The sequence below is a fragment of the Oryctolagus cuniculus genome, chromosome 6 (assembly GCF_051225735.1).
Source record: "Oryctolagus cuniculus isolate XC-2025 breed Fujian yellow rabbit chromosome 6, ASM5122573v1, whole genome shotgun sequence".
NCBI lineage: Eukaryota > Metazoa > Chordata > Mammalia > Lagomorpha > Leporidae > Oryctolagus > Oryctolagus cuniculus.
Window position 1 is genome coordinate 9,179,416 of NC_142872.1, and position 27,442 is coordinate 9,206,857.

At 41.0% G+C, this 27,442-nt stretch overlaps 1 long non-coding RNA gene across 6 annotated transcripts in view; it reads right to left on the reverse strand.

Annotated features, from left to right (window-relative positions):
- The window catches only part of LOC149126005 (uncharacterized), a 170,714-nt gene that overhangs the window by 95,880 nt on the left and 47,392 nt on the right, over positions 1-27,442 (reverse strand). For 2 of the 6 annotated variants that reach the window (XR_016235140.1, XR_016235136.1), the window contains exon 3: positions 1,178-1,265. The exons of 3 other annotated variants lie outside the window; for them this stretch is intronic. This is a non-coding gene — a long non-coding RNA (uncharacterized LOC149126005). The remainder of the gene's footprint in view (positions 1-1,177; positions 1,266-27,442) is intronic. One more of the 6 variants, XR_016235137.1, reaches the window with a different exon arrangement.

The following is a 27,442-nucleotide window of genomic DNA, read 5'->3' on the forward strand; positions in this document are numbered from 1 at the left end:
ATTACCATCCATCCCTAACTGTATCATCTCCAAAACACTCACTGTTTGTTTTTCTTTATATTTGACTTAACTCAAGGTTTCTTCAATTAAGAGGGAGTTTTTGGGATAGCCAAGAAGCCCAGTTCTGTACATAAAGATGCACAGGCCATTTCTACGTCCTCTGGAACAGGGCTTCACACTTGGACTTTTCACCTGAATGGATGACATTAGGTGTGACATGAGGTTCCCACCAAGAACACGTTTTTGAAATTGAAGGCTTTCATTTACAGCAAACAGCAAACATGATGAGATCATACAGAGAGTTCTCACATGCTTTCCCTCCCAAGTCTCAGTTTCCATTATATTTACATCTTATAAATATATTAAGTATTAAACATATTTACATTTATATTAAGTAAAACCCACACTTTACATCAGGGATCACTGTTTGCAGTGTGCAGCTCTGAATTTGAACAAATGTAACAAGAGTCCATGGTTACTGTATCCTACAGAATAATCTCACTGCCCTAAAAATCCTCTGCTCACCAATAATAATCCCTTCTCTCTTCTCTATGAACCCCTTAAAACCCCTGAATTTTCCTGGTCTTGTCTTCTAGAGAACATCATGTGGATGCAATCATACAGCATAGCCTTTTTCAGATTGGCTTCTTTCGTGGAGGGTTGTGTTTTTAAGATTCTCCATAGCTGTTCACGAAGCGATGGCTCATTTCATTTGATCACTGTGTAATATTCCATTGTATGGAAGTACCACAATTTGTTTGCTATTCAGCTATCAAAAGGCATCTTGGTTGCTTTTAAGTTTTGGCAATTATGAATAAGGCAACTATAAACATCCCTGTGCAGGTTTCTGTCTGGCTGTTAGTATGCTGTTCAGCTCAGCCAATACTGAAGACAGAGATGGCTGCATTGTGTGTTAAGACAACATTTAGCTTCTAAGAACCTGCCAAATTGCCACTCAAAGTAACGGCATCAGTTTTCACTCCCGTCAGCAATGAATGAGGCTGTTTTGTCAAATCCCCTCCAGAATTTGACACATCCTGTGATGTATATCAGGGTATCTGACGGTTGTTAACTTTGCAATTCCCTAATGAAACAGCACACTGCATGCCATTCTGTGTGCTTATTTTCCATCTATGTGTTTTTGTCAGTGAAACATACACTTTTAATGAGTACTTACTGTGTACCAGGCAGCACATTCTCTCCCAGGATCATCTGTCAGTCTTTCACAGAGGAAAACATGTATTGGGTTCACTATCTAAGTGTTACTGAAAAAGAAAAAAAAAAAAAAGGAGATTCATTTTCTTAGGAAAGTGACAGTAGAGGCAATGGCCAAAGTTATCTTTTTCATGAGAAAATTCAGCGTGGAGCAACAGTTCCCACGGTAAACCACAGCAGTGGGATGCCACACAGAATCCTGGGTCTTCCCACCCCCCCCCCTTTTTTTTTGACAGGCAGAGTGGACAGTGAGAGAGAGAGACAGAGAGAAAGGTCTTCCTTTGCCGTTGGTTCACCCTCCAATGACCCCGGCGGCCGGTGCACCACGCTGATCCGAAGCCAGGAGCCAGGTGCTTCTCCTGGTCTCCCATGGGGTACAGGGCCCAAGCACTTGGGCCATCCTCCACTGCCTTCCCGGGCCACAGCAGAGAGCTGGCCTGGAAGAGGGGCAACCTGGACAGAATCTGGCGCCCCCACCGGGACTAGAACCCTGTGTGCCAGCGCCGCAAGGCAGAGGATTAGCCTAGTGAGCCACGGCGCCGGGGCTTTCCACATTGAGTGATGTGTGCATATGTTGTGCATTTCTAAGAGGTGGAGCATATGCCGCCCATCTATCATATGGTACAGCAAATTCAGTCTTGAAATATAACCGACAAAAATGTATACGTATGTTCATAACAACATTAGTAACGGCACTGCTAATTGGCAAACACTGGAAACCACCAAAGTCTGCAGCCAACAGAACAAATAAGTTACTTATGGTATTCCTATTTACACAGTGGAATACCAAAGAGGGAGAGAAAGCAAAACAAGTAAACAAAATACTCCTACAAGCAATGTCATGGATAAATCTTGAAAAACTTATGCTAAAATTCTCATGTTATAAAAAGCAAAACAATCTACCTACTTTTATTGATAAAAACTTCAAAGTGAGATAGAAGTGTTCCCTAGTGCTGAAAGAGAGAACAATGGCTATCTGAGACATAGGCACACCTGCGGGAAGTGGGTGAGTTGACATGTATAGGGCAAGCAGCAAATGTGGGAGGTGCTGAAATGTTTTATTTCTTGGTTAGGGAGCTCTTTACATGGTTATGTTCATTTTGTTAAAATCTTTGAGTTCTATATTTGTGATTTGTCTTTTTAAAATGTACGTATTTCAAGAAAATGTTTAATAAACAGAAGTGTTGTAAGAAAAATTCTAACTATGCTTAAAGACCATTATAAAAGAAGTTTACATATTAAACATCAGGTAAAATAAGTCCATATTTGTAGATTTAGTATACTAACAAAGGAGTAAAATCTTGAGTTTATTTTTGTATACTCCAGTACTAAAAAACATTTGAAACAGATTAAGAGAACTATGTAAGCAACATGCAGATTATATTTTACAGATATTATATGTTTATGTGTATTTATATGTATATATTAGTTATATGTATATATACATATATATATTCCATATCTGAATTATTTTTGTTACTTAACTTTAATCTTCCCTTTGGATTCTAACATACCAATCTATACAGTCAGACACATACATTTGGTCATCATATTGCAACAAAGTCCCAGTGGACATTAAGGTTGTCTAACTACATGGTTTGCACCTTGGAGAGGATATTATGAATAGGAATTCCTTCAGGATATAGTTGTATGCTTTGCTTTCTCTTAGACATGCTCTGAAAAATTAGAGACTAACTATTCTACTAATCTGGAACTAACTCAAAGATACAAGGTGTGGTTAAACTGGATAGCATTTAAACAAAGTACATAAAAAATGATTTCAGAATTCCACAGCACTGGTTTCCGACACAATGTCTTTATTCTGGGACCACTGGACAGAAGGCAACTTGTATTTTAATGTTATTGAAATCTGAAGCTATCTTCCCTTCTCGAGTATTTTACTTAGTTATGTCTAAAATACTGTAGATTCTACTTAGCTCACCAATCCATTGGTATCATTATGTATAAACACATTCTTCTCCAACCAGCTATTTTCACATTGTTCTCTTGTTCCTCAGATCACTAAACTAAGTAGGATGACATCCACTTTTTTAAAAAAAGATTTTATTTATTTGAATACAGAGTTACAGAGAGAGGTAGAGACAGAGAGAGAGGTCCTCCATCCACTGGTTCACTCCCCAGATGGCCATAAAAGCCAGAGCTGCACTGATCCAAAGCCAGGAGCTTCTTCCTGGTCTCCCATGTGGGTGCAGGCACCCAAGGACTTGGGCCATCTTCCACAGCTATCCCAGGCCATAGCAGAGAGCTGGACTGGAAGAGGAACAGCTGGGAATAGAACTGTCGCCCACATGGGATGCCGGCGCTTCAGGCCAGGGCTCCAGCCCACAATGTTACAGCCCCGGCCCATGGTATTCAGTTCTCCCCCAGGCCTACAGACCACTGTTAGAAGAAAGCATCTGATTTTCCAGGAGAAACCTGAGTCTGAGAGTAAGATCTCAGGCCCTGCAGTAACAGAAGAAAACTTCAGAAATAGCCAGAATGAAACTAGACATTAATGTCAATCATAGTAGTATCAGGAACTAATAGTCGGAATTTGTTATTGTTGTTCATCTAACAGTTGCTGATTGTCAAGCTTCACCAAAGGAAACAATCATTTAAAAGTCTCCTAAAGGCAAGGCCTTCAAATCAACTTCCCAGGTAAGAACGTTGAACACCTGGGTCAGTGCATTTCCAAACCTGATGCAGTCGGATGTCGATGGCAAAGATCCCTGATGCACCAAATCAGACTGGTGATTATTGATGCAATAAAACCCAGACTCCAATATAAAATGCTATGCTCTCTTAGCCTCTGATTCTCATTCTACACAGAAGTCTTTAGAATGTTTTATTATTCCAATTATTATATGAGATTTAAATCATGGTATTTGAACTACATGGCACATGTATGTGTTATGTGGATCAATGAAACATATTCAGATCACATACACGTCTGTCCACTTTTAAGAGCTACTTATTAGGACTAGAAAGTCAGAAAATCTCTTAAAATTCATCTTGTGTTTGATTTCAACTGCAAACCAGACTTTCTAATTAACTGACTATGTTAATCTGGTATATGACTCTTCCTTGTGCTATAAATCCACAGTTTTCAAGGCTTTTAGAAATGCATGGTTAGCCACTAAATCAGCTTTGATAAGACATCCCCTGGAGTTTAATCAGCAGGACATTCCAAATCTTCCACAAACACACTCAAGCACTCATGCACCTGCATATGCAAACATGTGCATTCTTCCCACAATCTACATGCATCCCTAAAACATAAATGGACTTGGGTGAACAGGACCCTTGCAACAGACTAGTAATTAGCTCTTGGAAAGGCATGTCATCACCCCTATCGGACACTGGTATTCTTGCCATTTATGGAGCATTCTGCCCCACTGTTCCTGATGGAAGATGAGGAGGAGGAAGGTGGCAGAAGCAGGGATGGTAGCTCACTCTTCAAGTACTGAAGGTTTTGTCCGTTGTCTCACATACACTGTAACTTAATTCCTTCAACAGTTCCAGAAAGTTTTCACCAATGACAGACAAATCACAGCATCACAAAGAGAAAGGCCTTCTAAATTCACAGAGCTAGTACATGCACACAGGAGGTAAAATACACCTTTGGTACATGTTGGCTCTTCATTAAATACACGTGAAGTCAAGGAGTGAATATGAAGTCTGATATGTGTGCTTCAACAACTAGAATGTAGTACATAATGCTGAAATAAACTTCCCAAATTACTCATTGTCTACCTAAAGTTTGCTGAGCTATTTGAGGTTCTGGCTTCCATTACAAATGGTATCTTGTATCATTTTGCTTAATTTGATTTTGTTTGACCTTAATGCCAGAAATCCCTACACATTTCATATTCTATTCAGCACTGCTCATTACATATTTTGGTTGAGTTTGACACTTAAAGACATATATATGCATATATTTTATAAAACAGCTCATATGAAGAAGAGCACGTGGGCATAACTGAAGGAAGTTGTGAACAGGCAATGCAAAATCCAATAAGCCAGCAAGCATTATCATGAGGTTATTTTAAATGTTTCTGCTGCAACTCTCTACCCCATATTATTGCAAATAGAAAAATAGCAGCTTCTGTCTGTAACCTGCTTACATAAAACCCAAATTGTTCTTAGTAAAATGAAGTAGGCTCAACAAAACCTGAGCGCGTATGGTGAGATACTCTCATTGCAGCAAGGGAATGGACTGGATGATGTTGAGTTCTGATTTCCTTCTTTTATTTCTGGTAGTTTATGAGCCACTGTCACTTCTGTCTCTGATGGCCCAAGAAAATGAATATGATAACTATTCTGTCCTTTACTTCAGCCCTCTAATTCATAGCAGAAAATGCACTGGCACATGAAGATTTACAGAAAAATACACTTTCAATATTATGGAGTAAAGACTGACTGCGCTTTATTTAGTCTCCTTCGATTTTCTCTTTCGCTCTCTCCCAGAACCTGCATGTGTAACAGGTTTTTACAGTACTTTCACGCTAATGCTGCTGCTCTGGGCATCACGCTTTGGGATTTTGATAACCACTGAGTTCAAAGACAGAATACATGTATTATTCTATTATTCTATTGGGGAAAAACATGATTCTCTACTGAAACTTTTTAGTGCTCAATAACAAGAACCAGTTGCGAGAAGTTTGACCAAAATAGTCAGTACCCTTATTCTCACACTGAACATCATACTATTAATGGCATTTCATTACAGTAACTATCTGAGTCACCATCATATGAAAAATTATACTTTAATATTAACAAGGAAAAAGAACACTTCTATCATGTTAGCACAGGATGAGGCTTGGGTAAGGGAAAATCTTCAGAGTTTTGCATTCAGAAACTGCATACTAAACCTGTAAAACTATGGTTTTGCTTTATTTTTACTGAATTACCAGCTCACTAAAAATAAACTGGGGGAAAGGTCCGAAGACAAATTCAATATTGACAAATAAGTAAGAATTCTGAGAAGGAAAACTGTGATGGTAAGAAGAAAAGTTTAGATAAATGAGAAGTACTTGCTGGGACATACTTTGTAAGGGGTTCAGCAGCAAACGCTTACTAGGGTATTAAATGTTAGTCACTTTCCTATGAATCTGTCCATCAGCAGGTCTGAGGTTCTCACCAAATTATGCAATAAACTGTTAAGCCTGATGACCTATTTTCATGTTTCAGAATAGCAGACCCCATATACCTGAAAAGGAAGACAGAAAATTGAGACCAACCATAAACAAACCATTGAGGGGCCAGCGCAGTGGCACAGTGGGTTAAAGCCCTGGCCTGAAGCATCGGCATCCCATATGGGCACCGGTTCTAGTCCCAGCTGCTCCTCTTCTGATCCAGCTCTCTGCTATGCCCTGGGAAAGCAATAGAAGATGGCCCAAGGCCTTGGGCCCCTGCACCTGTGTAGGAGACCCAGAAAAAGCACCTGGCTCCTGGCTTTGGATCAATGCAGCTCAGGCCATTGCGGCCATCTGGGGAGTGAACCAGCAGATGGAGACCTCTCTCTGTCTCTACCTCTCTCTGTAACTCTGTCTTTCAAATAAATAAAAATAAATCTTAAAAAAAATGACTGAAACTTGACCACTACCTATCAATCTATACAAAACAATTAACACAAAATGGACCAAATATAAACAAATGGACTTAAATATAAAACTTGAAAATATGAAGTTACTAGAAAAAGATAAAGGGGACGTACTTCAGTCCATCACTAACACTTTTTTTTCTAAGACCCCAAAAACACAGTCAACAAAAGCCAAACAAGACAAATGGGAGTATTTCAAACCAAGAAACTGCGGCACAGCACAGTGATCAGCAGAGCGAAGAGACAGCTGCCAGAATGGGAGAACACATTTGCAAGCTATTACTCGAAAAAAGGATTCAAATCCACAATACCTAAGGAACTCAAAATGCTCGGCAAGAGAAATCCAGTTAAGAGATGGAAAAAGGATATACATACATTGTCCTCAAAAGGAAGAAATGTGAATAGCCACAATCTGTGACAAAATGTTTAATATCACTAGGTAATGGCAAAATGCAGGTCAACACCACAAGGATAGTAATTCACCCAGGTTAAAATGTTATCAAAAAATAAAAACATAGTAAAAGATATAGAGGGAAGAGAATCTTTATACATTGCTATAAATCAGTACAGCCATTATAGAAAACAGTATATAGGTTCCAGAAAGTAAAAGTAGAACTATGACGAGACACAGGTTTCCTACTATCGGTTATAGAGCCACAAGTGAAGGCATCAGCCTGTTAAACAGATACACTCCTGTGTTCATTGCAGCTCTACCCAGAATAGTCAAGGTAAGTCAACCTATGTTGGTTGTGTGTGACACACACACACACTCAGAACGGGGTGTTATGAAGCCACATGAAAGAATGAAATCCCGACATGTGCAGCACAATGGGCAGAACTGGAGTTCACTATGTGAAGTTCAGCAGGCCGGCTACCGGGAGACATTACTCGATCTTACCCCTCAAATGTGAAACTTAACAAGAGTTTATCTTCAAATACTCATTACTAGAGGCTAGGGAGCAGTGGGAACAGAGGTTTGAAGGAGGGGCGATAATGGGCACAGTCAGATAGAAGGCACAGGGTCCAGAGCTGCCCAGCACAGAGGGGTCACTGCGGTTAACACATTATGCACTATTTAAAGACCTAGAAGAGAGGCAGTCAAGGCTCCAAAACACAAAGCAAATGTAAGGAAACCGAAGAGCTACTTGCCCGATTGGATCAATTTATTCTCAGATCATGTGTAGAAATATAGCATGGTACCCTAAAAGGCATACATATATTACATATTAATCAGTAAAATGTATAAGAAAAAAACCAGAGGAGGAAAGGAGACACAACTAGACAAAACACATCCAGCAAATCATAGGATTGCACCCATGCACTCTTGCTGGGGAACCAAGCGCCTCCTCAGGGCATTCTTACCACTTACTGTGCTTGTGGGTTTTATGTGTTGTTCCCCGGCTCTCTGATAAAGGCTCACCATTCCAACCCTACTACATCAATGCAGTCAACCCTTCAGAAAACAAAACAACGCTGACCTACAATTAGGTGAGCACCATCACCAGTTGGCAGCGTCAGTACTACTAGAGTCATGGACACAGTGCATTCCCTTTGTGTGTTGTCACCAACAGAGTGTGTCCAAATCATCTCTGCTGTCCTTCTGTCTTCTCATGGGCATCTGGGATGTCAGATGCATCATCTACTGGCTGTGCTTCCTCCTACCACTGCCCAGGCCCCTGCTCATCCTGCTGCCTGCCTTGCCCTGCACACCCACAGCTGCCTTGGTAGCTAAGCCTCTGTCCCCAGAATCACTTGTCCAGGGTGTTGCCTGCCTACTGCACAATGCAAGTCACCTGGTATCAGAAGCAAGGCTAACTTAACTAGTTAAACCTGGATGGGTAACAACCAGTTTGCATTATTCATTCTTGCAGTTCTAGCCTAAAGTCATCATGGGAAAGATGTATCTGTGTGTCTTATTCTCCCATTAACATTTCCAGAAAGATTTTCCAAGTGATCAAAGACTAGCTGACTCATCCCACTTCCCTGTTTTTCTGCCCTTAACCTTCAAACCATTTACTCCAAGGTCACCGAGTCTTACTATAGTTTTTAAAAAACAAAATGGAATGTATGGCCATAAACTCCAAATCAGTTGCTGATGAAAGCTAATTTCCCCCATATACATTTTATTCAGCAAGTAGAAAGTCTGAATTTGTAAATTGAGTTCATTCAAGCTTAAACCAGACTTGAGCTTGAAAAGCCTTCCTAGCATTTGTGTCTGCTTATAAATAGTGGCTGACACTTCCCAAATTCAATTAGCTGCAATTCTTACCAAGTCATATTATAAGCAAAACTTGTACTTATCAGACTATTTTAAAATGGATTAAGTATAGTGCAGTATGTGAGGTTTTATTTTCGCTTTAGTTGTTAAATTGTGACTGCATTTCAGGGAACAGATTAGTCCATTTCTTTTTTTTTATCATGAGCATTGCATTATTGAAAACTTGGGAGACTGGAGGGTTCTGTTTGATCCTTTTCAGTTTTTGCACTCTGTAATGATTTTGTCTCAGTGCTGAAGTCAGGGAAACTGATTTGGGACTTTTTCTGCCTTACATAAGCCTCAATGCCTCTTGGTAAGTAGGCCTCTGTCTGGCAGCAAGTCTGGGGGGGATTTTCTTAGATGCTTTTTTAAAGGGATTCACAAGTATTTAGAATAAATATAGTGAGTAAACATATAAGCAAAAATCCAGAATTGGAGCTATCCTTGTCCATGACTTTTGATTTTTTAAATGCATCTTTCTCTTAAAACAAGCTTTGTATTTACTCAAGAGCCTGATTTCAAGAAAAATAAATCAAAAGAAAATGGAATTAAAAGATCAGCTTATCTTGGCACAAAACACACTGAAATCAGGGAGGGCTTTCAGCACTGTAGTTCAGATGCTGTTGGGACACCAACATTGCACATCAGAACGCCAGGGTTCAACTCCAGGCTCCTCCTCCAGCTCTGGCTTCTGGCTGACGCACAGTGGAAGGCAGCAGTGGTGTTGCTGGCATTCACGTGGGAGACATGGACTTAATTTCCAGCTCTTGGATTCTGCCCGACTCAACCCCAGCTGTTATGGCCATTTGGGGAGGGAAACAACAAGTAGGAGGTATCTTTCTGTCCCCATGCCTTTAAAAAATGCTTTTAAAAACTGAAATCCATGCACAGTTTTTCATAAAATGTATTTTCTGTGAGCTGTTGCAGACCCTTGTATTTGGACGAATGGGTAAAGCAGCAGCATTCACAGGAATTCTCCTCACCAATGGCGAGGAAGCAAAGCAGAACAGACACACCCCCAGGGTGGGCAGAATGGATCCCGAGCTCAGCCCGGAAGCCAACGCTTGCTTTTTCAAAGCAGCCTCTCGACTCCCTGCCTCATCCAACTGCTGCTCGCTTCCAGGAGCCATCGGATCTTTGGGTATCCAAGTCAACCGGGAAAAGCAAAGCATGAAGCAAAATGCAAATGGACACATTGTGTTTGATATATGGACAAAGTTTCAGTTTGTGGATGAGTATTAGCAATCCAAGTCTACGTGAGCTTAGCTAAGATGTGAACGTTTGGAAGAAACCTACTCTCATAACACTGGATCCTGTTTGGTTAGTCTTAAACTTACCTTCCTGGGGGTCTGTTTACTTGTTGCTGAAAGGGAGGCTTCCTTGGTTATCAGTGAGCCACACGTGCACACACACACATATCATACCTTTATGCATGTGCATACTAACCCTAATGTACATAAAACACTTGGATTTTATTTTTAATGATACAGTATCTCATACGCCAGGATTCTACCAGTGGACAACCACCTGTCAGTCATGGGAGAGCAATACAGCATCCGTCTCTAAAGGGGAAAACAAAACCCAGGCCTAAAAAGGAAGTTTAATAGATCGCATGGAAAACAAGGGGAGAGCCACGGAAGCCTCAATTCTTCAGCCATGAATAATCTCAACGATGCTTTTTTGATTTTAATTACTTCCCATTTACTAATCCTACCCAGCAAGGCAGGGTATGTGTGAATATTTCAGTATGGGAAAAAAAATCATGTACCAAAGTCAAAATATGTTACTTTTTTCAAACAAGAAAAAATAAATGTACCCTTGTGTATTTCTCTTCAGAGCACCCTGGAATAAATATTTTTCCCATCATTAAACACAAAGAGACAAGCTTGATTGAGAAGGAGCTGGGGAAGTGGGTGGCCAGGTCCCAGGCACAGCCATCTACAGAGTCTTCATTAAAACTAAATGAGGAGCGATTACTCTCGGGAAACTGATCTAACAGCAATTATTAGAGGCAGCTTGGCAAAGGGTTACGGTCACTGCTTAGAGAAGGCAGTAAGAGTCAGGGACTACACAGCCCACCAGCAGTGTGCCGAAATATTTAATGAGAAATATTCAATGTCTTTAAACTTTTCTTAAGATGATGAGAGAAGTTAGGAAAAATCATCTCCCAGACCATTCCTTCAATTTTAAATTGTCACAGCAAGCAAGACCATCTTGCAACATGATAAACACAACGGAGCAGGAATTGTAGCATGGCCTATCTCCTGTCCAGCTCCTTTTCTGCTGCTAACAGGATGCCAACGAATGGCAATGCTGGGTTAACCTCAGCAGTATTTTCACTCCAAGTGTTAACGTTTCTCTAACACTTGGTTGACTGGGTCACTGTGTCCAACTAATGCAAACAGACATGGGTAGCAACATTGTTAGAGGAAACATGCAATATTGATTCCTTCTAATTTGGAGGAGAATTAGAGACATTCATTGATCCTCATTTTCTTTTCTTTCCTTTTTTTTTTTTTTTTTTTTTTTTTGACAGGCAGAGTGGACAGTGAGAGAGAGAGAGACAGAGAGAAAGGTCTTCCTTTGCCGTTGCTTCACCCTCCAATGGCTGCCGTGGCCGGCGCGGCGCACCGCACTGGTCCGATGGCAGGAGCCAGGTGCTTCTCCTGGTCTCCCATGGAGTGCAGGGCCCAAGTACTTGGGCCATCCTCCACTGCACTCCTGGGCCACAGCAGAGAGCTGGCCTGGAAGAGGGGCAACCAGGACAGAATCTGGTGCCCCAACCAGGACTAGAACCTGGTGTGTCGGTGCCGCAAGGCGGAGGATTAGCCTAGTGAGCTGCGGCGCCGACCTAATTCTCATTTTCGTGGGAGGTTTCTCTGTATAAAGCAACAAGATTATATTAGAATGAACAGCTGTTGGGCCCAGGGGAAAGGCATAGCCATGAAAGATAAAGGAAAGTGAGGGGGAAAGAGGATCCTGACTAAAATATAGAGCTGCCTTGCTGACAGGACATTGGCTGAGGAAGTCCACTCCTCTCATGCATACATCACACTGCCAACAGGACAAACATCGTGTCTCATTTTTATCATGGTTGCTTAGTTCTACTCAGTTCTACATGACTCACAGAGAAACATCCCCTACCTGCAAGTGCAGAAGAATTGCCCTATTCTACAATCAGAGCTTCTGGGTTTAAAATCCAAAGAATTTTCCGAGATGATGTGGATAAAAGTGTATTGTTACTTGTTTAAAGCGTTTTTTTTTTTTTTGACAAAATGTGTTTTCTCTAAGAAATAAGCATAAGCTTAAAAACAATTCTAAACTGCAGCTAAAATTTAACTGAAGAGCAGTCTATTCTATTACAAAGCTGCCTAGAATGTGCTTGGACAATCTTACACACACACACACAGGAACATTATGTCAGATAGAACAGAGCAAACAAATTAGAAATTCCTGATATAAAATTTATCATAGCAGGAGGTCAAAACAGCACAGAGAACTCTCTCTTCTCTATCACGGATTAGGAGACCATACTCTAATTTGTGGAGGCAAAAATGTGTTTTGCCTAAAAATAATTATCTTTCTTATTATACTGATAAGTGAGTTTTACATTAGAATATTTAGAAAAGAGATTAACATGAAAATAAAAAATGAAATAATCTATAATCTCAACAACAATGGGTAGCTTTTTTAACACTTATATATGACTTTCTATGGATATGAGATAAAATATACGTGAAAAGCACTTAAGATGTGCCCAGAAGAGGCAGTGCTTTCCATTACTGTTGTTATTTTGTTTAATCCAACCCGCAGTAGTGAGACTATTCATGCTAGCAGAGTGATAGTAGTACAGATGGAGGCTGCACCCAGGTCGAGAGGAACACAATTATCATCAAGAATGATGCCAAGATTTGGGAGGGAAGCAATGCCCAGAGAGGCTACATTTGGGAGGTGTGTTGCACAGGCAGGTGTAGATTTCAACCAGATAGTTGAACATAGAAGTATATAGTTCAGCAGTATCTTTACCCTGGAGATATAAAATCATCAATAGTCAACACATGACTGATGAAGTATTTAGAACAGCAAAGGAAGAGGACAGAAGAGGATTGAGAACTAGGAAATGCTAACATTAACAGACTGCACAGATGTGGCACAGTCTGCACGGGAGACTGAAACGTGTCTGCCAATGTGGCAGGAGGAGCGACAACATAGGAGCTTGGAGACCTGGAAGACACGGCAATAAAAAATTTCAAGTACAAAATACTGGTGAATTCTTTCAATGAAGGAGAATGGGATTTAGGGACCTGGTAATCATTGACAAAATGACCCAATGCCCAAGTTGCCTAGGACAGTCTTGCCTTTGGAAATTCAAGTAGAAGTTCAATGCCGCTGGAAAATGACACTGCACTCCCGCAGGTGTCCATGTTTGGAAGTAGCTGATAGTTGCAATCACTCCACTCAGGACCTTGTCAGAGGAGTTTCAAGGACCGATTTGGGAAGGCCCTCATTAAAATGATACCAGTTATAGGCATGAGAATGGGAGAAGGGGCAACAGGTTGTACTATTAAGTAAAGCAGAAAAATGGACTAGCCACTGAAGTGGCTGTCAGTTCAATAGAGGGATCTTTAGTTAAGATGGGAGAAATAATAGCGTGTGTTTGCAAAGCTTGTAGAAAAGTAGAGTGGGAGAGGAAAGGAGATGCAGGGAATAAATAATGACTGCAGTGAAAGGTACATGTTGGGGGGCACCATTAGAGGGGTTGGCCTCAGATAGGACACAGAAAATCAATATAGACTAATAAAGAAAAAAGGCAGGATACACAGAAGGAAGCAAGGAGGTTGCTGTGTGATGCAATCTTTTGGGAACTTTCTGATTCTCATTTTTCTAGTTTCATAGAAGGAGGTGAGCCATGGGACGACAGCAAGGAATGGATAGAGAAAGGTTGACTAGAGAATAAATAAGATTGATCCAACTTTTTATGAGCAAGAGACTGATAAGGGAAATATAGAAAGATTCCTATGCACTAATTATTGGTTATTTAGGGATAGCACATAGGCACAGTAGGTTAAGCCTCTACCAAATATGGGGGAACAAGTTAGAATTCTTGCTGTTCTGCTTCTGATCCAGTATCCTGGGGAGGCAGTAGCTGATGGCCCGAGTACTAGGGCTCCTGTCACTCATGTCGGGGATGCAGAAGTTGTTCCTGGCTCCTGGCTTCGACATGGCTCAGTCTCGGCTGTTGTGATCATTTGGGGAGTGCATGACCAGACAGAAGATACTCATTCTATCATTCTCTTTCTCTCTCTCTCCCACTCTCTTCCTCCTTCCCTCCCTCCTTCCCTCTCCTTCTGTCATACTTTCAAATTAAAAAAAATACACCTTAAAAGAGAAAAGCAGGAGATGCAAGATGGATGTATGGGGTATAGCCACACTAACTTAAGCTGCTCTGGGAATTGTAAAGAAAGAAGTGTCGCTCCCCGTTTTCGTGGAGGAGCAACACAGGACCCTGCGCTGTTCTTTCGTCTGCTCGGCCCTCCCCGGGTTTGCTGCTGGTTCTTCCCGGGTTGGCTACTATCCCTTCCACCTCCGTGGAAGGGCAGTTCCCCCTGGCCACATTCCCCACTTCCGCAGGGGAGCGGCACACCGCCGGCCGGCTCTTCTCGGGGGCTGCACAGGTGGTCCTTCAGCTACATGTTCCTCGTAGATGTTCCTGGTGCATGCCGTCTCTCTCCTCCTTTATAGTCCTCCTCCGCCAATCCCAACTCGGCTGCCCACACGCCGAGTACGCTGCTCTCCTCCAATCAGGAGCGAGTCCTACAGTTTATTAGTTGAACTGGAGGCAGCTGTGCGGAAGCTGTTTACTTCTCTCCCAGCACCATATTGTGGGAGAGCAGATGCATAGAATAAGTCTTAATTCCAGTAACTCAGTCCAGTCCGGATTGCTCCCCACAAGAAGGACTATATTTCCAGGAGTTTGAAAATGTAAATTTTCAGGAAAGAAGTTAAAAAACAACAAAGACTCTGGGCGACAAGAGAGAAGACAGACGCCAGTGCAGCCAGCCTCACAGCCCAGCCAGTCGCCGGCCATGAGCTGCCATTTCACCACGTCAGGATCGGGAGCAGTGGCAGTGCTCCTTGCACTCACAGTTCCAGCAGAGACGGAATTTCACAGCCACCCACCGACTTCTACTTCAGCCTGGAGAGCTGGCTGGAGTCTGAGCAACTACCAGGCAGGAGTGGGGAAGTCGTCGTCTTCCTTCCTCTCCCCCATTCCAGCAGAGCACGTGTCTGTGCTACTAGCATCACAGTTAGAGTCGGAGCAATGCGTGGAGCAAAGGACAGATTCCCTATACCCTGCAACTGTGGGAGTTCCTGGGCATCGGCCCCAGAGCTACGCTCACGTACTCTATGTGGTCAAGGGGGCTTTACCTTAGTCTCTGGGGGCAGACACCAGAAGCAGCCCCCAAAAAATCCACCCCCACCTTGGAAGATGTGGGTAATAGCCTACCTATTGCCTGCAATACCATGACTGTCATAATTCATGGTTAACTTCTCGGTGTCACTAGAATCTATCTGGTGGCCTTAGTACAAAACTTACCTGCACTCCACCTGTCTGGACTCATCCCCTCCAGAGTAAAATCTCCTGTATACCTTGTAGTCACCCTACAGGACTGGAACAGGGTCTGGTTCACATCCCCAAGCCCTAAAACTAGGGCTGTTGGTATTATAAGCCACAGTATCTGTTGAACTCTCCTACCTGGATGTGGGGAAGTGATAAAACACATGTCACAGTTCTGGAGCCACAAGCCTGGGCTCCACTCAGACTTGCCAGCAGGACAAGGGCACAGCCAGACCTTTTTTCCTCAGCACCAAGAAGGTGGCCTTGGCTATGGCCTTGGCTATGCCATTTGCCAGGGAGGCTGACACTGAACTCCCTGTGGACCAAATATACACACCAAAGGGGACCGTTGCTTATCTCAAAGGCATACTTCTAACCTTACAAACTTCAACTGACTAGTCTACTCTGTCACTTACAGACACGGTTGACATCAATTAAGACAAAAGAAATCACTCAGATACCACAGTCCTGGGATTTCCTAGAACCAAACAAACAAGCCAAGTGATACCCTGAATTCTAGCTAAACCACAAAACAGAAGACAGAGGGATGAATGCATGAGAGGGGCAGACGTCAACACAGGACACAGAGGACATGAAGAAGTAAGGTAGCTTGATGCCTCCTAAAGGACACCATACAGCTCCAGAATTAGAACCTGAACTCAAGGAAACGTAGGGGACAATGCATTTGGAATTCAATATAATGACTACAAGGAAACGCAATGAAAAATGCAAGAGTATACAGATAAAGAAATGAGGAAATCAATGACATACATGAAAAATCACGAAGGAACTAGAATTCACTAAGAACAGCTGAATACAAATGTTCAAGATGCAATCTTCCACCAGTGAAATAAAAAGTAAAGTTGAGAGCCTTAATACCGAAAAGAGCAAGAGAGGCAAAGAATTTCTCACCTCGGGTACAAGAATTTTGAAATGAACCAGATGAAAACAAAGAGAAAAGAGTAAGAATTCAGAAAGTCTACGTGAAATATAGGATACCCTTAAACAACCAAATATTCATAATATAGTTGTCCCTGAAGGAGAAGAAAAGGAAAAAGGCATTGAGAAACTACTAAATAAAATAATAGCTGAAAATTTCCCAAATCTTGAAAAAGATATGGACAACCAGATACAATAATCTTAAAGAACCCCAAGCAGACTCAACCAAAAAAGGTCTTCTCCAAGGCATATTGTCACCAAAATGTCAAAAGTTAAAGACAATGAGAGAATCCTAAAGATGGAAAGAGAAAAGTATGAAGTTATATATAAAGGAAAACTAATAAGATTAACAACGCTCTCAGGGGAAACCCGAAAAACATGGGATGATATATTCAAGGTCTTAAAAAAAAATTAAAAAAAACTTCCAACCAACAATATATGCAGTGAAGTTATCCCTTAAAAGTGGAGGAGAAATAACATTCTCCAGGTATGCAAAAGCTCAGAGAATTCACCACTACCAAACCAGACTTACCGGAAATTCTGAAGGGTATGCTGCATTAGAAATACACATCATCAGGAATTCACCACGAGCCCAGGCGGAATCATCATTGAATCCACAAAGTGGCAGCCCTAAGTTCTTATCTATCAACACTAACCTTGATTGTAAATAGATTAAATTCAGCAACCAAAAAACTCCAGTTGGCTGAATGGATAAAAAAATCAGGATCTCACTGTATGCTCACAAGAAACTCACTCCACAAAGATACATACAGAGTGTAAGTGAAGGGTTGTAAAAAGATATTCAGGCAAATGGAAACCAAAAGCAAGCAGGCATAGCTAAACTGGTATTAGATAAAAGACTTTAAATCACAAACTGTAAAAAAAGAAAAAAAGGGCATTATATTTTGAGAAAAGGTTCAATTTGGCAAGAAGACATAACAATCATAAACATATATGCACTCAACACAAGTCCAGATATGTACAGCAAATACAGATCGAACTAAAGGGAGAGAGAGACTGCAATGCAGTAATAGTGGGTGACTTCAACAGCTCATATTCATCAATGGGCAGATCAAGATAAAAGTCAGTAGATGCATTGGTATTGAAACCCACAACCAAGCAAATGGAACTAACAAACATTTGCAGGACATTTCACCCAACAGCTACAGAATACCCACTCTTCTCAGCATGTGAAACATTTTCTAGGATAGATCACAGATTAGGCCAAAAATCAAGTCTCAGCAAGTTTCAAAAAGATTAAAATCATGCCACTTACCTTCTCAAAATATAAAAAAATCAAATTAAAAATCAACAAGAACAATGTAACACTAATAAATACCTGGAAATTGAACAAAATGCTATTGAATGATCAATGAGTTCAAGAAGAAATTTAAAAAAAAAAAAAGGCTTTCTTCAAATAAATGAAAATGAAAACAAACTATACCAAAACCTGTGGGATACAGCAAAAGCACTATTAAGAGGGATGTTCATAAAATTGAATGCTTGCATTATAAAAGAGAAATGTCTCAAATTAAAGATGTAATTGTGCATCTTGAAGGCTTAGAAAAACAGTAACAAATCAAAACCTAAATCAGCAGGAGGTGAGAAACAGTAAGGAGTGGAAATAAATGAAAATGAAAATAAAAAAAAACAAAGGTCAACAAAGCAAAAAGTTGCTTTTTGAGAAGATAAACAAAGTAAACATCTAGCCAGACTAATGAAGAAAAAATAGAAAAAAAGTCAAGTAAGAGGTGAACAAGGAGACATTACGACTAACACCACTGAAATACAAAGATCATAGCAAAGTATTGTGAAAAACCATATTCTAATAAACTGTAAAAACCACAAAGAAATGGATAAACTCCTAGATTCATATAATCTACAAAGATTAAATCAAGAAGATATAGACAGTCTAAACAGACCCATAACAAGCAATGACACTGAAGCAGTAATCAAAAGTCTTCCATCAGGGGTAAGTCCTGGACCTGATGGCTTTACCACTGAATTCTACAAAACATCAAAGAGAAGTAACTCCAGTGTGAATCAAACTATTCGAAAATACAGGATGGAATCTTACTGAACTCTGTTCATGAGGCCAGAATTACTTTATTACCAAAACAAAATATATGAAACAAAAAGAAAACCACAGACCTATACTCTTGGAAACAGAGGCAAAGATTCTTGTCAAAATACTAACAAATCTAATCCAGTGATCAGTACATGGAAGATCTCTCTCTTCCTCTCCTTCTGCCTGTAACTGTACATCAAATAAACAAAATACATCTTTGAAAGAACAATGCTATGCTACTAGCTTTAATAATCTGCAATTACTGTAAAATTTACTGTATATGGGTGCAATGGTGATTTTTTCATTCATTTATTTATAGCCATTGTCTATATCCAACTAAACTAGGGGCTTATTGCTTTTTACTTGTTAACCTTCTTATTCAGTGAATATTAAGCCTTTTATTGTAATGTGATTCTAAAATGTGATTTAAAAACTAAAAGGAAGGCAAATGGCTGGGGGTAGAGAGGAAGGGATAAAGGGAGAGAATATCATTTTGTTCTTAGAATTGTATCTACAAATAACAATGAATCTGTTAAAATTAATTAAAATTTTAAAAAAAGCTCATTTAAGATAAGGAACCTTGATTTTCATGTAAGACCACATCAGCATCGTCTTAGGGATTTTGTTTCCCATAAAATTTTTTGCAATTGGATTTACTCATAATTGAATACTTGCTAGACAAACAAAACAAAAGGACTGCAGGTAAGAAATGTGAGTTGTGGGGCTGGTGCTGTGGCACCGTGGGTTAAGCCGCCGGTTGACACTTCAGCATCCCATATGGGCACTCGTTGGAGCCCCAGCTATTCCACTCCTGATCCAGCTCTCTGCTAATGCTCCTGGGAAACCAGCAGGTGGCAGCCCAGGTGCTTGGCCCTAGTCTTTCATGTGGGAGATCCACAGGAAGCTCCTGGCTCCAGGTTTTGGTCTTGCCCAGTCCTAGCTGTTGCAGCCATTTTGGGAGTGAACCAGCTGTTAAAGAGCTCACTCTCGCACGCTCTGTCTTCGAAATAAATATTTTTTTAAAAAAGAAATTCTAGTTCCAGACAATAATATCTTTTTAATAAAGAGTTAGGGAATTTAATTGGGATAAAGAAAAAGTCAATGAACCAATTTCATTTGCACTTCTTGGTGACATCAGAAAAATCAATGGAGTGGAATTTAGAAGCGTGAGCTTGAGTGTTCAGAAGTACCTAGGAGGGAGTGGGGGACTTAAATTTTGAATACTGATTATTTCTCAGCCTTTTGGCTAAGATCAAGTGTAAAACTTTGAATAGTGAGTAACAGCAGTCACAGATACTATATCATCTAGATTGTGACAAAAGGTTAACACAGGAGCAATCCAACAGTTAAAATCTTCGAGGTCTGCAAGGTCAGTGTTGTGTGGTTCTTCAGAGGCATCAGTGTGCAGCCTGGCGACATGAGATTCAAGTTGATGAGGTTCTGGAAGAAATGAAGTGCTAACTGGGAACAAGGGTGCCTCCTCCACGTCAGATCTAAGGTCTAAGCACAAGAGAGGCACTGCCTGAGAGGGCTCCATGGGAGAGTGCTGGTAAGAGGGTGGGGGAGGGAACATTGAGATGACAGACAGGTCCCTTGGTAATTCATGTTGCCTTTTTGAGAGCACAGCAGAAGACTCAAAGTCTTAGAGAAAGAAAGGAAATACCCATCAGGGAAAAGATCCAGATCCTTATTTAGATGAGAACCCAGAGTTAACGGAGAACTCGGACATCCTGAGCATCTTTCGGTCGCAGCTCCGGACAATATTGTAAAGCGTCAAGTGTTTGGTCCTGACGGGTTCAAGGAAGACAGTGGTGTTGGGACTTGAGGATTAGGGGTGGTAGGGAGAGCAGTAAGTGCTTTTATTTAACTCTACACTAATGAACTTCTTTCCAGTTCATCAAGTATGCTATGACATCACTATCCTGGATGAACAGTTGAACATGCTCATGAAGTCACTGTAATGGATGACTAGGATGGATTTTATTAAATAGACACAAGGCAATTTCATTAATTAATAAATTCAGCAAGCATTTATTAAGTACCTAACAAATGCTAGTCATTATGCTGAGTGCTAGGGATACATGAAAGGTCAGACGCGTCAGAAATGCACTCTGCCTCTGTTGAACTTGAAATGTAGCAGAGAAAAGGGAATGAACATGGAATGAAAAGAGGAAGGCACTTTTCTAAATCACTGTGGATGGTTAAGACTGGTGGCCATGGCGGGGAGTGTGGTAGGAGATGAAGAGTGAAGCACAGTTTACTAGGAAAGATTGTAACAACGATACACTGACCGACAGAACACACAAGGTGTCAGGAGATCTAGGACAGGAAGGTTAAGAGGCAGTGATGGGCATACAGCAGAAGCTATACAGACCTTGGGAAGGAGGTGTTGGGTGCTGTTTTGTTTTCATTCCTTAAGACACAGGGGAGATGTCATATTTTTTCTTTCTATTCTATTCTAGTCACCATGCTTGTTACCTACAACAATGACTACCCCTTAAGTAGATGTTTCTACAAAATATATGATTTCCACATGATTATTTTCTAGTACTGGAACTGGTGAGACAGAAGAGGCCAAGCTCACTAATGTAATGTGAACACTACTACATTTTGCTGTTGCCACTACATTCTTGTCCTGAGAGCTTTCTCTAAGTATTTATCCCATCAACTGTCTATGATAGAGGAAATGTGACCTCACTGCACTTCTTTAACTTCTGGTCAGATGGAGCATAGTTTTTTCACATAGACTGGCCAGTTTTATTTCTTCTTTACTTAACTGACTCTCTTTTTCATTTTTTCTATTAGTATTTTTGTTAATTTAAATGATTCAAGGACTTTAACTTCTTAGTGCTACTAGTTCTTGACATTTTGCTATTTTCCCCTGACTTTCATGTTTTGCCACAACAAAGTATATTCATTTCTTTTATATTTTAAGTTTCCATAGTCAAATTTTTTCCCAATCATTTTGATTAAACCTGATGCTTTAAATGGTACATATAATTTTTATCCACTTGGAATAATGAGCTATTCCAGGGTGGTTGTAGGATTTCCTGCCAAGGTGGAAAAGGGGACAGTATAGCATTACCCAGAAATATGCAGAATGAAAAGCCAGGAAATGACCCATGGTGACCAGGGTTTTGGGGCACAGACATCAGCAGAAAGCAAGTCATGATCCTAGCTCTATTTGTAAAGTCCATAGCAAATTTTAACAATTATTTTCATTATAAATTCTCCAAGACACGTTATATGTCTCTGGGATAAGAGAAGAAGGTAGCCATTAATTTCATTACTTTAAATATTCTTGCCTTTGATGTATTAAAAAGTCCTAACAAACAGGTACATCTCGTTAGATAAGAGCTTGATGGATGAAGGAATTAGTTCCGTGTCAAAGTCCCTCCCCAAAAAGCATCTTCAGGAAGGAGCTCAGATAAGGTGTCTGTTACCTCAACTCACAGCACAAGGAGCTTCCAACACAAGTCACGCATCTTCCTGGTGCAAGTCAGCATAACTTACCAACGGACCAATTCCTCCCTGCCCTGCATTAAATGTATGCTGGGGCTGTGCCCCAGACAATGGCTGCGATACATCATGGCTGGCTGTCACAGGAGCTGTGTTAAGGTAAGTGGCTCTGAGAGGAGATAAAATGAAAATTCATAAAGGCTCTCACAAAAGGCATCCAGGTGGTAATTGTGGTTATTAGTTCACACCCAAATTTTCTGTCTGGACTTCTGCAGCTCTATTCTATCTCCATATCTGAAGGCAGAATGGCCCACATCTCCACTTCCCAGCCTTCATTTCCATACTGTTCCACGTGTTCTCAGATCAAGGCAGTGAATGCATTTAACATATGGACCATTTCCAGGCAAGGCATAATGAAAAGCCAGCATCACACCACCACGATCAATAAAAATTGGGATCTATGAAAAAAGCTGCGCTTGATTAAACATTGGCATTAATATTTTAGTAAAAGGAACTTCAAAATGTCCTTTCTCTCCTTGAGTTCATTAAGCCATACAGACTCATTATCTTATTTCATGTTGGGCTTTTCATCTCCGAATTTCAAAGACTAAAAAATGAGATTTAATGACATTTGAGGTCATCGCACTTTTCACACCTACAGTATTACCAAAGACTACTTCATCAAGTCACCTCCCACAGTTTGTTGCCTGAACTTGCAAAATTTAAATTCCACACAGTTCCTTTTTGGTTGAAGTAAGGTACACACATAACGGTGCCCAAGTCATGAAGAGACAGCTCCGGGCAGCATCCCAATTCAATACAGCTGCCAAAGTTAGCCCACCTCCAGAACTGGACCATTAGCACCACTGCACAGTATTGCTCTCTTTTACACAAAAGAGCCTGGCCATCCTCTGTCACCAAAGCATCCCGAAATCTTGGAGTGGAGTTGGGGGTGGAGGCGAGACAATTATTTACATTTTCTACAAAATATAAAATCCTAATCCTTGACCTAAATACTGGGCCACTGGATTTATTTATTTATTTATTTAATTTAATTTATTTGACAGGTAACATTACAGACAGTGAGCCCAAGAGACAGAGAGAAAGGTCTTCCATCTGCTGGTTCACTCCCCAGTCGGCCACAGTGCCAGAGCTGCGCCGATCAGAAGCCAGGAGCCAGGAGCTTCTTCCCAGTCTCCCATGTGGGTGCAGGAGCCCAAGGACTTGGGCCATCTTCCACTGCTTTTGCAGACCATAGCAGAGAGCTGGACTGGAAGAGGGGCAGCCGGGACTAGAACCAGTGCCCATATGGGGTGCTGGCACCGCAGGCGGAGGATTAACCTATAGCGCCATGGAGCCAGCCGAATTTTTTTTAGGAGACATAATATCTTCCATCAATGGATGCGCTGTATTAAATAGAGCTATCTCAAATCATTAGGCAGCTTGTCCTTCACCAATAAATATCATATTTCCTAAGAACAAATAAATTTAATTTGCATTTCAACAGCCCATCTTTAAAGATTTATTTATTTGAAACTCAGAGTTACACAGAGAGAAGAGAGGCAGAGAGAGGGAGGAACAGAGGGAGGGAGAGAGGGAGAGAGAGGGAGGGGGGAGAGAGAGAGAGAGAAAGAGAAAGAGAGAGAAAGAAAGAAAGAAAGAAAGAAAGAGAGAGAGAGAGAGAGAGAGAGAGAGAGAGATCCATCCAATGGAACCATCCGATGGTTTACTCCCTCACTGGCTGCAACGGCCGGAGCTGTGCTGATCTGAAGTCAGGAGCCAGGAGCTTCTTCCAGGTCTCCCACGCAGGTGCAGGGACCCAAGTACATGGGCCATCTTCTACTGCTTTCCCAGGCCATAGCAGAGAGCTGGATCAGAAGTAGAATAGCCAGGACTAGAACCAATGCCCATATAGGATGCCAGCGCTTTAGGCCAGGGCATTAACCCACTGCACCACAGTGTGGGCCCCTCAACAGCCCATCTTTAAACACTTGCTGTAAGTGTGAATTTCCTGCTGTAACTCAGTTGAGTTTCAGGTGAGTTCCTGGAACTTCAGGAAAGATCCAGGCTGGACTTCACTGTCCTCCCCTGTGACCATGGCGGCGCTGCCTCGCTCTTACTCCAATGTCTGTCTTGGTCCATCTTTCCTCTTCACTCACCCCCAAATCAATAACTGAACAATAGCTTCAATTCATGCTTGTTTGACTGATACCTATGCTTGATTTATTAAAATAACCTTTTTTAGAAATACCTAACTGAACAAAGTTACAAATGCAGGCAAATCTCCATTATTATTTCTGCCTTTCTCTTCACTGGTACCCACTCTCCTTAAGTTGTTCTCCACAGTTTACATGTACATTATTATAAAAATTTCAAATAAATGCCTGTCCTCCTAAGTAAAATCCTAATGACACTATAATATAGGTATCATCTTGAAATCCCCTTTCATGTAATGTACATTTTTGGCAATGATTTATCTAAGATTAACTCTTTTAACATATCCAGAGCGCTTCATCAAATGGAAACCATATTGATGCCATTCCTCTGCTATTGGCAACTTTGGTTTCCATTCTGTATCAACGTAATAGAGCTGTAATGAACGTCTTCAGACCTGTTTCCTTGTACATGAAAGTTTTTTTTTTTTTTTTTTTTGACAGGCAGAGTAGACAGAGAGAGAGAGAAAGGTCTTCCTTTTGCTGTTGGTTCACCCTCCAATGGCCGATGCACCGCACTGGTCCGATGGCAGGAGCCAGGTACTTATCCTGGTCTCCCATGGGGTGCAGGGCCCAAGCACTTGGGCCATCCTCCAGTGCACTCCCTGGCCACAGCAGAGAGCTGGCCTGGAAGAGGGGCAACAGGGACAGAATCCGGCACCCCGACCGGGACTAGAACCCGATGTGCCGGCGCTGCTAGGCAGAGGATTAGCCTAGTGAGCCACGGCGCCGGCCGTACATGAAAGTTTATGTGAGCTAGAAGAGTTGTCCTTCACTTTATTCAGAATTCCAAATTTATTCTCCAGAGTGGTTATATTCATTTCACTCAGCATAACAACTCAGAATTCCCTTTACTTGAAACCTTACCAATCTTTGGCATCATCAAATCCTTGCTATCAAACTTAACACTAAGACATGGAATATTTCCAGATTTGAATACCAAAGAAGGGAACTTGTGCGTGCTTTAATGTCCCACATCCAAGACTATGGCAAAAAAAAAAAAAAAGCCAGTCACCAACAGGTAAGATTCTTTTTCTGTATTTCTAACACAGAGGACTCACACATGTGCTCTGTAAATCCTAGGTATGAGTAGGCATTTATCCTGAAGTTAATCAATCAGTACAGATTTGAAAATACTACACATCAGTGGAGAAAATGGAGTATCTTTTTAACAAGCACACTGCTCTTCACTCAAAACAGAAATACCAAAACAAAATTCCTTATTTTTCCTCTAATTTAATTATTTACTTGAATCTCTCTGCACCTTTCTCTTTTTCGAATGTACTATTATGGACCCCCCCCCCAACGTTTTAATAAAAAATATTTGCTTATTTAAAAGGCAAAGTGACAGGTGGGGAGGGAAGGAAGGAGGGAGAGAGAGGCAGAGTGAGAGAGCCTCACTTTCCATCCACTGTTCATTCTCCAAACTGAGAGTTAGGGTTAGGGTTAATGGGCATTATATGGGATGCTAGAGTGGCAGGTGGCCGCCTCATGGGCTACGCCACAATGCTGGCCATCTTTATATTTTTCACCCTCCTGCCACCTTATATACTGTGATAAAGATCCCCGATTTCTTATGTAATTTCCTGTATCTATAGCCTGCATCTGAAATATTCCTTTCTTTGTCTTCAAGAATTTCTTCCCATGGATTACATCACCTGCTCCTTGCAATCCCCCCCACCCCCCACACACACACACCTTGGGTCTGTCCACAGGCAACCTAAGGAGGCTCATTGACCACCACCGCCCTCCAGCCTCCGCCCTCACCTCTGACTCAGGAGACCGCAGAAGATCCCTCTCACCCATGCGCATGCTCAGCCTACAGGGGAGGTTCTGAAGGGTATGGGATGTCTGCTGAGGGATCCAGCCGTGTGTGCTATTTCAACCCCGATTGCACTCGCGTGTTTGTAACAATTCACACAGGTCCAGCACATTTGCCTCAGCACTGTTTCTCAGAAAGTCTAACTTGATTGTATTTATAACATGCACTGTGGATTTCACACGACAATGCATAACCCAGAAAGTTATCTTTGAAACTGTCTGTAATACAGCCACACAGAGATCAACATTCTCTGTTTTGCTTTTCGTCACGGTTATTGCAATTACCTCCAGATACTTAGACTGTGATCCCTGGATATTTTCAATGTCATTAGGTGGACTTTTAAATTTAATTGTAGAGCTACAATTATTTAATGTTATATAAGCATGTAAATTCATTTGCATTCTTACTTTATCAATATATTACTACTCATAAAGCTATCATCAACAAGTATTTTTAAATATCACTTATTATTTTAACAGAAATTTATCTGGACAAAGCAGGAGGTAACGAATAAAAGTTTCCTAAATAGCTTTGTAGAGCTTTAATTTTTTTTACTAGACAAAAATTTAAAATGACTAATTTAATGCTAATTTTGAATGCACATGATTTCTACAAATAATTAAACTAGCACCATATACACAGATTTCTAGCCTGACAATGCTTTCAAACAGTAGGAAAATACTGATAGCTCTGTAAAATGTTAATAATTTTGCAAAAATATTTACTTGGAAAATACTATTTTTTTTTTTAGTGGAAAGTAAAATAGCAAGGTTTATTAGGGAAGGGACATCCATAAGGACGGATGGGCACCTCTCCAGACAGGACCTGGGAGAGAGTGCAGCCGCTCAGACTGGGCGGGGGACGAGGTTACATGGTTGAGTGGAGAGAGTACACCTGGCCAGACCAGGTGGGTGGCTCAGCCGAGAGGCAGAGGGCTGAGCGCCGAAAATACTATTCTTACATATTGTATTTTATAACATGCACTGTGGATTTTACATGACAATGTGTAACCCAGTGCATATGAACACACTTATCCTAGTTTTGTACCAATCACAGACTTTAAGTACATAGACTGTTTTAACTAAATAGCATGTTTTAAATTTGGACATTATATTTCCAACAGCAACTGCTCTTATTTTTCCAAAATAATATTTATTCCATTCTAAGAACTATGTAAACATAAAGCCATATGGTTCAATTTTTTGCTTTGCTTTTGATTAATTTGCCAAAGTGAATCCAAATTTAGAA